Source organism: Lolium perenne, chromosome 4, assembly GCF_019359855.2.
Source record: "Lolium perenne isolate Kyuss_39 chromosome 4, Kyuss_2.0, whole genome shotgun sequence".
Classification (NCBI taxonomy): domain Eukaryota; kingdom Viridiplantae; phylum Streptophyta; class Magnoliopsida; order Poales; family Poaceae; genus Lolium; species Lolium perenne.
In genome coordinates, this window is record NC_067247.2 from 325,807,157 (window position 1) to 325,819,650 (window position 12,494).

Sequence of the window (12,494 nt, forward strand, 5' to 3'; positions counted from 1 at the left end):
ACAGACGCTCCAAGTAAAGCACATAAGATGTGACGGAATAAAAATATAGTTTCAATAGAAAAACCTGATAAATTGTTGATGAAGATGGGGATGCCTTGGGCATCCCGAAGCTTAGATGCTTGAGTCTTCTTGAAATATGTAGGGATGAACCACGGGGGCATCCCCAAGCTTAGACTTTTCACTCTTCTTGATCATATATCATCCTCCTCTCTTGATCCTTGAAAACTTCCTCCACACCAAACTCAAAACAAACTCATTAGAGGGTTAGTGCATAATCAAAAATTCACATGTTCAGAGGTGACACAATCATTTTTAACACTTCTGGACATTGCCCAAAGCTACTGAAAGTTAATGGAACAAAGAAATCCATCAAACATAGCAAAACACGCAATGCGAAATAAAAGGCAGAATCTGTCAAAACGGAACAGTACGTAAAGACGAATTTTTCTGGGGCACTTAACTTGCTCAGATAAAAATGCTCAAATTGAATGAAAGTTGCGTACATATCTGAGGATCACGCACGTAAATTGGCAGATTTTTCTGAGTTACCTACAGAAGGGGCTACGCAAATTCGTGACAGCAAGAAATCTGTTTCTGCGCAGTAATCCAAATCTAGTATCAACCTTACTATCAAAGACTTTAGTTGGCACAACAATGCAATAAAATAAAGATAAGGAGAGGTTGCTACAGTAATAACAACTTCCAAGACACAAATATAAAACAAAAAAATTTGTAGTAAAATAAACACATGGGTTATCTCCCAAGAAGTGCTTTCTTTATAGCCATTAAGATGGGCTCAGTAATTTTAATGATGCACTCGCAAGAAATAAGAGTTGAAGCAAAATAGAGCATCAAAAAGCAAGTATGAAACAAATTTAAGCCTAACCCACTTCCTATGAAAAGGAATCTTGTAAATAAACAAGTTCATGAAGAACAAAGTGGCAAGCATAGGAAGATAAAACACAAGTAACTTCAAAATTTTCAGCATGTAGAGAGGTGTTTTAGTACCATGAAAATTTCTACAACCATATTTTCCTCTCTCATAATAATTTCCAGTAGCATCATGAACAAACTCAACAATATAACTATCACATAAAGCATTCTTATCACGAGTCTCATGCATAAAATAATTACTACTCCCAACATAAGCATAGTCATTCTTATTAATTGTAGTGGGAGCAAATTCAACAAAGTAGCTATCATTATTATTCTCATCATCAAATATAGGAGGCATAGTATAATCATAATAAGCTTTATCCTCCATAGTAGGTGGCACCAAAATACCACTATCATTATAATCATCATAAATGGGAGGCAAAGTATCATCAAAGAAAATTTTCTCCTCCATGCTTGGGGGACTAAAAATATCACGCTCATCAAAACCAGCTTCCCCAAGCTTAGAATTTTCCATAGCATTAGCAACAATGGTGTTCAAAGCGTTCATACTAATATCATTGCTACTAGCATGCAAACAAGGTTCCATAGGTTTTTTAATTTTCGCATCAAACAATCCATGTTTTAACACAGGAAATAGATTAAAAAGCTCACCGTTATTTTCCATTATGCCTAACTAGTGTAAACAAGAAACAAAAATATGCAATTGCAGGATCTAAAGGAATTAGCTTCGAGCACTCACACACCGGCAACAGTGCTAGGAAATAGCTTAGTAGTCGAAGGATGTGAATACCTTTTACCTTACCTCCCCGGCAACGGCGCCAGCAAATAGCTTGATGTCTACGCACGCTTCTATTCATGCAGACAGTGTTGGGCCTCCAAGAGCAGAGGTTTGTAGAACAGCAGCAAGTTTCCCTTAAGTGAATCACCCAAGGTTTATCGAACTCAGGGAGGAAGAGGTCAAAGATATCCCTCTCAAGCAACCCTGCAATTACGATACAAGAAGTCTCTTGTGTCCCCAACACACCTAATACACTTGTTAGATGTATAGGTGCACTAGTTCGGCGAAGAGATAGTGAAATACAAGTAATATGGATGAATATGAGTGGTAATAGCAATCTGAATAAAATATGGCAGCAAGTAAACATGCAATAGAAAAGTAAATAAACGGAGTTTCGATATTCGGAAACAATTCCGAGGGATCATACTTTCACTAGTGGACACTCTCAACATTGATCACATAACTGAAACTACTCTACACTCTCTTGTTGGATAACAAACACCATTCATTGTGTAGGGCTACAAGAGCACCCTCAAGCCGGAGTTAACAAGCTCCACAACATCCGGAGTTCATATTTAAGTAACCTTTAGAGTGCAAGATAGACCATTGCAATTTAGACCTAGTACTAACATAGCATGCACACTGTCAACGTCAGGCTATGAAAGGGGGAATAGATCACATCAATACTATCATAGTAATAGTTAACTCCATAATTTACAAGAGATCACAATCATAGCTTATACCAAGTACTACATGATGCACACACTGTCAACGTTACATCATGGAGGAGGAATAGACTACTTTAATAACATCACTAGAGTAGCACATAGATGATATTCAACTAGATCACAAAGAGAGAGATGAACCACATAGCTACGGTAGAGCCCTCAGCCTCGGGGGAGAACTAATCCCTCCTCATCATAGGAGACAGCAGCGGCGATGAAGATGGCAGTGGTGTCGATGGAGATGCCTTCCGGGGGCACTTCCCCGTCCCGGCGGCGTGCCGGAACAGAGACTTCTGTCCCCCGAATCTTGGCTTCGCGATGGCGGCTGCGTAACTTTTCTCGTATCGTGGCTTATTCCTTTAGGGTTTTCACGACGGAGTCCTTAAGTAGACGGAAGGGCAGCCTCGGAGGGGCCCTGGTGGGGCCACACCATAGGGGGGTGCGCCCACCCCCCTGGCCGTGCCGCCTTGTGGGGTGGGGCCCTCCTGGCTCCCCTCTGGCCCTCCTTCGGTGCTTTGGAAGCTTCCGGGAAAAATAAGGTTCTGGGTGTTGATTTCGTCCAATTCCGAGAATATTTCCTTTGTAGGATTTCTGAAACCAAAAACAGCAGAAAACAGGAACTGGCACTTCGGCATCTTGTTAATAGGTTAGTTCCGGAAAATGCATAAAATCATCATAAAGTGTGAACAAAACATGTAGGTATTGTCATAAAACAAGCATGGAACATCAGAAATTATAGATACGTTGGAGACGTATCAATGTCGTAGGCGTGGCGTTGCTCCACCAAGTCGTCGATGTTGTACTCGTGGTGTGGCTCCGCCCTGTCGTCGATGTCGTAGTCGTGGCGTTGCTCCACCATGTCATCCATGCTTGAGGAGCCATTGTCGATGTAGAGCTCCTCGATGTCGGTTATGTCGGTGATGCTCGCGGAGCCATAGTCGATGTCGGTCATGTTGGCGATGCTCGCGGAGCCATAGTCGGTGTCGAGCTCCACATGTTCCTCCACATCCGCGGTGCTTGAGGAGGTATCCTCCTCGAAGTGCTCCATGTACTCCTCCGTATCCTCATCTTCGCTATCCATGTTAGCACGATGGTATGTATATGGTGTATGTTAGTGGAAGAACACTACCTCGCAACCTTACCGTGGTATGACAAGATTGGGGTGATCCAACAAACCGAGAGTTAGAACAATTGTATCGGGCACTCACACAAAAACACACGCAAAAGCTAGCAAATATGGTGGTAGGTGAGTGTGGTGGAAAGCCAAAAGACGAAATCCAAAATGAAGTGTATTGTCAAGAGTGGGTGAAATCCAAAAATCAAATGTCAAAGCGATGATCACTATAAACACGGAAAAAGGTATGGAACGCACACACGAGATGAACGGGGTTAGTGCGACCAAGGAATGAGCGGAAAAGTGTATGTAAGGGTGCTCGGTGTCACACTAACACAAGGAGAGGCAAAGCTTTGGTTGCAAACGGAGAGACAACAAGATTCACACGCGGCCTCTCTTCTCTTCTCTCTTTTGCTTACAAGCTTGTGACTCTTTTGTATACGGTGGCACTTGCACTCTTTTGTATCTATGGTGGCACTTGCACTCTTTTGTATGTATGATGGCACTTGCACTCTTTTTGTGCTTTTCTTTCTTTTTCTCGCTCTATGTTAGCGTTAGCTCGCTTTTGCTATTTTGCCACATGAGTTTTGCTTATAAGCTTGACTCCACACTACACACACACCTCACAATCGGGGCCACGTGCAATGTCTCGCAACACTCAATAAGCAATGCTCGATAGGATAGATCGCAAAAGAAGAGGGGTTACAAGGGGAATGCAAGTTATACCTAGATGAAAATGTTAGGCGGTGTCGGAACACACAACTTGCGATGATGGCGGTGATGTCAAGAGTACGGTTGCAAGTTCGGGGTGCCTCGGATGTCGTCGCTTGCTTCGGAGCTGCGGGTTAGTTTCACAAACAAGGCACTCAAACCGGAACAAGCAAACACAAGATAGCGGAAGAAAAGGGTCAAAGTAGCTTGGCGGTGGTGGCGGTGGTATGCCGGTGGTGGGTGGTGTCGATGCTCTTGCGGTTGCGGCGGTGGTTGTGGAGCCGCGGTGGTGTTTCCCAATGGTTTGGGGGTGGTTGCGGTGTTTGCCGGCGGTGGAGGGGGTGGCGGTGGTCGGCGGGGGAGTTGGTGGCGTGGCGCCCGGCCTGGGGCCCGGTTGACCGACTCCTGGGCCGGCCTGGCCGGTCTGCCGCCCGGTTGACCGGGTTCTGGGCCGGCCGGGCCGGTCTGCCGCCCGGTTGGCGCCCGGTCTGCCGCCCGGTTGACCGGGTTCTGGGCTGGCCGGTCCGGTCTGCCGCCCGGTTGACCGGATTTCAACCGGATCGCGCGTTTTCTCTCTCCTGTTCTTGAGCCAAACTCATCCAAATCGATCCAAATCGAAGGGAAACGATGGAAATGGGCGCTAAAAGTTGGGGAAATAGTAGATCAAGCACAACAACATCAAATCCATGGACCAAAACCACTCAAAACGCAACGAAATCGTAGATCCGTCCAAAGGCAAATTAGGGCTATTTTTTGGAAAAAAAATTGAGACGAAATTGGGTGGGTGGAGGGTCAAATCCGCGGAAACCAAAGGCTGCTGATACCATATGATGTGGTCTAAGACCCCGTTTGTGGCCCGATCTCGCGATTGACCCGAAATCCAAAGGGGAAGGAGAGGGAGAGCGCGAAGGACACGAAGAACACAAGGAACTCACGCACGCACGCTAACCCGATACAACCGATACTTACCCCCGTGGCTCGATGGACCACGCCAGTAAAATCACCCGGAAGAGACGCGAGGTAGAATTCCCGGTGAGAGATCGGTGAAGGAGATGAATCTAGGAGTGGGAGAGAGAGTGGGTAGCACTAGAATCTCACACACCAAATCCAACATCCAACAAGGGTAGCCTTGATACAAAGGGGATGAAACCCTAGGGAGACAAAGCTGAAAGTCATCTCTAAGCCTAAATCTTGTCTAAAGAGGTAAGGGGGCGACCGGGGTGCTTATATAGGCATACAAGGCAGCTCGGGTCGAACGGGTACAAGTTGGTGGGGTCAAACCCGTGAAATCCGGTCACATGACCGGTTGGACCGGGTCTGGGACCGGCCCATCCGGTCCAAACCGGATTCTGGGCCGGACGGTGACCGAGCGGGGCTTCGGGAGCCCCGGGATTGCTTCCGGATGGCACCGGTCGATGTTCCGGTCGAAAACCGGCCAGGCCGGTCAGGGGCCCGGTCAGACCGGCCCTGGGGCCGGGTGAGCCGCCCTGGGGCCCGGTTGACCGGCCCTGGGGCCGGCCGGCCTTCCTCCTCTCGCCCCTTCTTCCTCTTACTTCCTTCTTCCTTCCTCTCGTTCCTTCTTCTTCCTTGCACCATGGGAGTTCCTTCTCTCCGGTTCCTCGATGACTCTTGTACCTAATGACATTAACACACCGACATGAGGTAGCATTCCATCCAAGGTATTGACGAGGTCGAGTGTCGAGAGGAAAGAGTTCACCTTGACATATATGGTGGGGGTTTGTGTTGTTGGTCCACTTAGAGGACTCCTTGACCATGATGTAGCGTCGATGATAGGCGGGACTGCACTTGTTGGTCTTGAGGCGTAGGTGTCCAAAGGCCACCCCGCATCACACCCATTCCCCACGGCCTTCCGATTTCCGAATGCACGCATTTCCACTACATGTTGCAGAGGAAGAGCAAAGATCATTGTTTATTTGTAGTGAACACAGCAGGAAGCAGTGTATCCTATATATAAATGTGTGTGTGCAAAAGAACTTTTCAAGCATGTACAACCATGTGCTCCAGTTAAATGGTCACTTGGATGATGCACCTGACAAAAGTACTCAGTTGAATATTACAGGTAGGCGAGAGATAAACAAGCGAATGAATTTGTTACATACAACTTGAATATTTACAGTGTTGCATAGTAATTCAGGTCCAGTGTCCCCCATGTTATTATTAGACATGTGATCGCCAAATAGTTTTATTCAAACACTTGAAGAGTTGCAAATTAGCCGACCTTGAATAGAACGCTAAATTGTTGAAGATTGTATATGCAGAGGATAGTTGGCTCCAATCTAATTTAAAATTGAGGACTTCTGGCATTGACTATTTTCTTTAAAATTAGAGATTTGAATTTAGTTAAACACTCTAAGTATGGGCACTCTCATGATTCATAATTATCCATGGCGAATTGAGAATTCTAAAAACTGGTGAACGTGTACGAGGAGTAGAAGTCTAATTCTGGCATTCTGCACCCTATTCCTATGAGCCGCACGGTGTCCTCACACTCTGTGTTTGGATGCATAGAAAGTTGGCATGGAATTGAATTGTACTAAGATTCCAAACCCGAGATTGAAAGTAATTGGCTTCTAATTCGATTCTATTGTTTGGATGTGTTTTGGAATTTGGGGTTGGAATCAATTTGGCCGGCTGAGGGGCTCGCCGGAGTAGGGCCGGCTGAGGGGCTCGCCGGTGCAGGGCCTGATGAGGGGCTCGCCGGAGCTGGGCCGGACGAGGGGTGCGTAGGGGAGAAGGGCACCGAGGCGAGTCGGCGGCGGGCGCTAGGAGGGAGTCGGCGGCGTGCGCAGGGCATGCGGCGGTGGGCGCAGGGGCGAGTCGGTGGCGGCCGCGAGGAGGGAGACGGGAGGGAGCCGGAGCGCGAGGAGGACAGGAGGGAGCTGGAGGGAGGCGGGGTAGGGTCGAGTCAGCGGAGGCCGCGAGGAGGGAGACGGCTACGGGCGCGAGGAGGACGGGAGGGAGGCTGGGCGGGGCAGTCGTGCAGGGAGGGAGATGGGCGGGGCAGACGCAACTTTTCCGAGCCTTTCCGAGGGTGAGACCTCGAAAAGTTGGGCCGCTCTTTTTGCACGGGAGGTGGGGGTGCTCGGAATATAGTCATCTTTCCACATATCAATTCCGATGACAGTTCAAACGGCAGAATTTGCAGAATTGGGTCAAATTCCAATTCCACGCCTACTTTCTATGCATCCAAACGCAGACGGAATTCGAGCATGGGAGGGATATTGGCTATCCGCACGATTAGTGGTGCTTTTGCATTTTTTCTGACATATTTAGAGGTCAAATTCACCCCTCCCTCCCCGAACTTGTCCCAAAGTTCACTCTTTTTTTTTACCCGGAACCAAAGTTCACTTTACAACCATTGCCTCTGATTTGGTACAAGTTTCACCCCTAAGCTCAAAAAACTGTTCAGAATACAACGGTGAACTATAAACCATTTGGAATCATCGATTCATCTGACAGAATAAAATGAGAGATACTCGCAGTTTTTTTTTTTTTTGCGAAACACAGTACAATCAAAGACGCTCATACATACGCGCACACACTCACCCCTATGAACGCACGCACGCACACCCTACCCCTATGAGCACCTCCAAAATACTGCATCGAAGAACTAAATATTCCGTCTTTATGAGACACCAAAGTGTCAAATCTGGGATTTGAACTCTGGTGGGTTGGGGGTGCCACTGCCCTCCTAACCATCCAACCACAGGCTGGTTCTCGAGATACTCGCAGTTGAATGTTACATGTGAAGCTGATATAAAAGAGTGAAAAAACTTGTTACAACTTGAGTATTTTTTTTGTGTTATATAGAAATTTTTGGTCCATTGTCCGCCTATGTTATTTGGATGTGTGATCGTTAAATCGTGTTAACGAAGAAAAAAATGATCTACAAATTGGCAGACCTTGAATAAAACATAAATTTGTTGAACATTCTTTTTATAGAGGGTCATTGGCCCTTAATCTAATTTGACATGTAAAATCTCTAATACTGATTTTTTTTTTCTTTAAAGTCAGAGATTTGGGTTTAGTATAAACACTCTAGTATGTTGTACTCTCGTGATTCAGTAACTATCCTTAATGGGTCAAAAAGAAAACTGGTAAACGCTAACGCGGAATGCAAGACCATGTTTCTGCCCTTTTAATTACCCTATGAGCCACACAGTGAATGCAAATGATGCGCAGTCACCGAAATCCTGAAATGATGGGAAATTCAGTTGATAGGCGATCTAGAAAACGTAGCCTGTTAGGCTTCCACAGACACGAAACTGAATCCAAACCCAGTTTTTAGATTTGATTGCCCGGCAAAACCCTTCAATATGGTGAAACCAAATCATGAATCAGTATGAACTGCTAATGGCTGAAGCTAAGGTGATGAGCAGCTACTCAATTCTTTGAGCTACAAGAAGTTTCAGGTTACTGATTGTAGGATGAAACACTTGTTAGGCTTACACACCGCAAAAATATACAAGAGTTAGGAATTTCGTAGTCAACATGCGGCCATGTGTATTTTATGATTGTATCTTATCCAAGTACATTATAAAGCACGCTAACAATACTGTACAGCATTTTATCTAAATCAAAAGCTTCAGGATTCAGCTACACTATATAATGCCTCCTAGGGATTCAAGCTTCATGCAGCTGCAGTTCACTGTGTTGCTTGCAGGGCCGAAATCCACAGCAGCATAGCTAACTTTCAATGTAAGAGCCTCCATCAATTCCTTGCATCTTTATCCAAAAAAATCAATTCCTTGCATCATTCAGGAGGCAAATTTCCAGCAGACACAAAACTAACGGACCGCAGACAGAAGCGAAAAGTAACAAAAACTCCCTGCTGCCAACATTCCCAGTAAACCAACAAACTCAGAGGACATAACTGAAATCCTACTGAAGTGGCTGATACTGCACACACCACCTAACTCTGCTGAGTGAGATATCATATCATCAAGTCTGTAAGTCCCCCTCCATCCCCCTAAAAAAAATTTGACCATGGAGTCTCAAAGAGATCACCGCATCCATGCCCCATCCATCGTCAAAGGTGTACGCATCTTTAAACAGGCTGGCAAATTTCCCTGACGGTTTTCTTCTTGCAGCAAACTCATAGTCTAATGTGACACACTTTGAGCACTTCAGGTCCCAGTCCATCTGCAAGTAAAGGTCAAAGCAGTAAAAGTTATTGTCCTCATGCATTTTGCAGGCTGCCACCAGACGAAATCCATGCCCTGCAATGCAACATAGAATGGGTGCAAGCTGATATCTCCTGACAGGAAGAGTCCAGAGCATTCATCACGCTTTAGATCCAAGTACACTAACCAGTGGGCTAGGTCGATCAAACGCAACCACTTTCACAGGTTTGGCCTTGTAAGCTCGCTCTGCAAATTGTCAACGGGTTGTTGCATCGGCTGTAAAAGGACCTTGCTGGTATGCTGGGTAAGCTCTGTACATAAGCACCTCAGTGATACACTTAGCTACTTGTTCAAGGTCTGCATAGTTATCAGTGCATGTTAGAATATCCCGCAGTGTCCTATAAGACATGACTGAACCGCACCAGCGGAAGTTAAGCGAGAACTCAAGATCTTATGTCTGTCCTCCAACTTTGGGTACCACGCACATGACCACTCAAACAAGAAGTCCAATATGGAATTTTCAGATTCCACCTGTTGGCCACTACTTCCGAAGATGGCTTCGATACCAGCAAGTGGTAAGTTCATCATTTCATCTTCAAACCTGAAATGAGACAGACATGCCCTGAGTGCACTTCATACATGATAGTGTGACAACAACGTATGCACTTCTCTCAGTAAAGAAAAGGTGAATACATCAAATAGAGATGACTCACTCAGCTAAATCCCTGTATTTATTGGCAAGGAATTCCTTGGCTGCATCTGTCAATGCCTGAACTTCAGCAGCCATTGAAATGGAGTATGGATGCTCTAGGTAAAGCAGTGCAGATTCTGTTGTCATAGGCAAGCTTGTGAGCAACTGACTGCAGTGCCTCATGCAAGAAAGAACCTCAAACTTATCAGCAGCCATCAAGATGTCGAGCAGAAGAATGGGATCAGTTGCTGTCAACTTTCCATTGTACATAAAGCTCAAAAGCTCCATAAGGGAATTTTCCTCTGTTCCAAGTAGAGCGAAAACAAAGCAAAACAGCATAAGGACTAAGAAAATAATTCAATAATAAAATAAACAAAAAAGTGAAAGTAAGTGATTATTCAAATTTCACTATTAACCTGCAGTATTGAGAAAAGCTATATATGTGAGAAGAAACAATTTCTTTATCACATGCAAAAAGGAGTGGTACAAACTCGAAACGTGAGCATTTATTTGCTATGAACAATTATGTTTTTTATTTTGAGAGATTTTGGAAATAGTATGGCAGTCATAATAGCAAGTTACAAACAGTTATCAGAGAGGAAGAATGTTGCAATTGAGTTATCACATACCTAAATCAGCAATCCTAAGTGTTGGATGCATCCGATCAGACTCTTTCATGCCATTTGAGAAAAGCTAAGAAACATGAAGCCTTATTAGCAATCGTGAACTGACAATAGAACAAATGCATTTGCAAGGTTATCAGAACTACCTTGAGAAAGAAAGGACTTCTTGCAGCAAGAATTGCCGTACTGATATAAATTGTCTTTACTTGTAAAACAGGTGTACCCAAATTGGTTGAAGAAGAGTCAATAGTCTGTCCATATTACCTGCAAAATGTTGAAGATCATGAAATAAAAGATAAGTTGGGAAATGTAGAAGGTACAGAATAGAATCAGAGGGGTTTTCTTGCTAAAATATTTGGAACACTCTGTTCTTCTATGGGTGCAGAATCATGTAATAAATCTTCATAGATACAGTAAAATGTATAAAGTAACATCAAAGAAACTGAAGTAATTTAGATGCATCCTGCAATCTAAGCATGCTTGCAGCTCACTGAGCAAGGTAACTATAAATGTTACCTCAAGGATCCTATCAGAATTTTGTATGACATCGTCCGCACAATGTGTTATGCTGTTATCTGGTGAAATAGTGTATTCAATCTTCATAAATACAGTAAAATGTATAAAATAACATCAAGGAAATTGAAGTCATTTAGATGCCTTCTGCAATCTAAGCAAGCTTGCAGCTCACTGAGTAAGGTAATTGTACATGTTAACCCAAGGATCCTATTAGAATTTGGTATAACATCATCCGAACAAATGTCTTATACTGTTATATGTTATCTAGTGAAATAGTGTATTCCACACCACACAAGCAACTAGTAGCAGAAGCAAATTCTTCAAGTAGATAAAGAGGAAATAGGATATCTGTGTATGGAGAAAACATGCAACCAATGGCTACCTTTGATCAGCAGATTGTGCCAGTACCAAACTTATGTCTTCATGGAAGGCCCTCAGTGAATCTGGAACAAAATCCAAGAAAAGAATGATTTCATGATAAAAATATACAACGCGTATGTCCTGACTCCACTAATAGCTAGGTTTATCAGATAATAAAAGAAAAGAGAGCAAACTGGGATACATCAGCATGGAGCACACCAAACGCTACAATATCACAATCCAACTGCAACAACGATAGGACATCGTAAGGTAGGTATTTATACAGTGGTTCATCAAAAGGAACAGAGGACAAACGCGCTCAAACACATAACACTGACTTGCTATCTTATCTTAGACATGACAAGAGCAGGTCATGATGAAGCAACACGCTGGGATCAGGGCCATGATTAGGCCTCTGGATTGGTATCAAAACTATAACTTGGTAGAGTAAGATATCAAGTTTGCTATTCCGACAGCTCTTATATGTAGCACGCCATCGATGAAGAGGCCGTAGTCAGCAATGAAATTGACATTGCAATATTAAAGACGCCATCTCATCCAACCTTCAAATCACCAGTGAAGGCGCACTTATCTCAAACCTGCTCATAAATTTCGCGGTAATTTTGTCCTTGCGGCAAACTCATACTCCAGCATCACATATGTTAAGTTCTATCGGACTTGCAAGTAGAGGCCAAAGCTGTACAACCGATTCGCGTGGTTCCTGATACATCTTGCTATGAGAAGGAAGATCAATCCTGCATGACGGAACGGATACGAAAAGCACATGTATGTTACATTTATGTGAGAAATTTTGCACATATAATTGCCCTCCCAGTCAACCCAGAAACCACACAAGTTAAAGACAGAAATTTCAATCTTTCTACCAAGGCTTTTGTTTTCCTAGTTAATCAATGCGACCCGAAGTTACGAATGCA

At 44.3% G+C, this 12,494-nt stretch overlaps 1 pseudogene; it reads right to left on the bottom strand.

The window, feature by feature from the left end:
• Positions 1–8,512: 8,512 nt before the first annotated feature.
• On the bottom strand, positions 8,513–12,400 carry LOC127296362 (BTB/POZ domain-containing protein POB1-like; annotated as a pseudogene).
• Between the last annotated feature and the right edge of the window lie 94 nt (positions 12,401–12,494).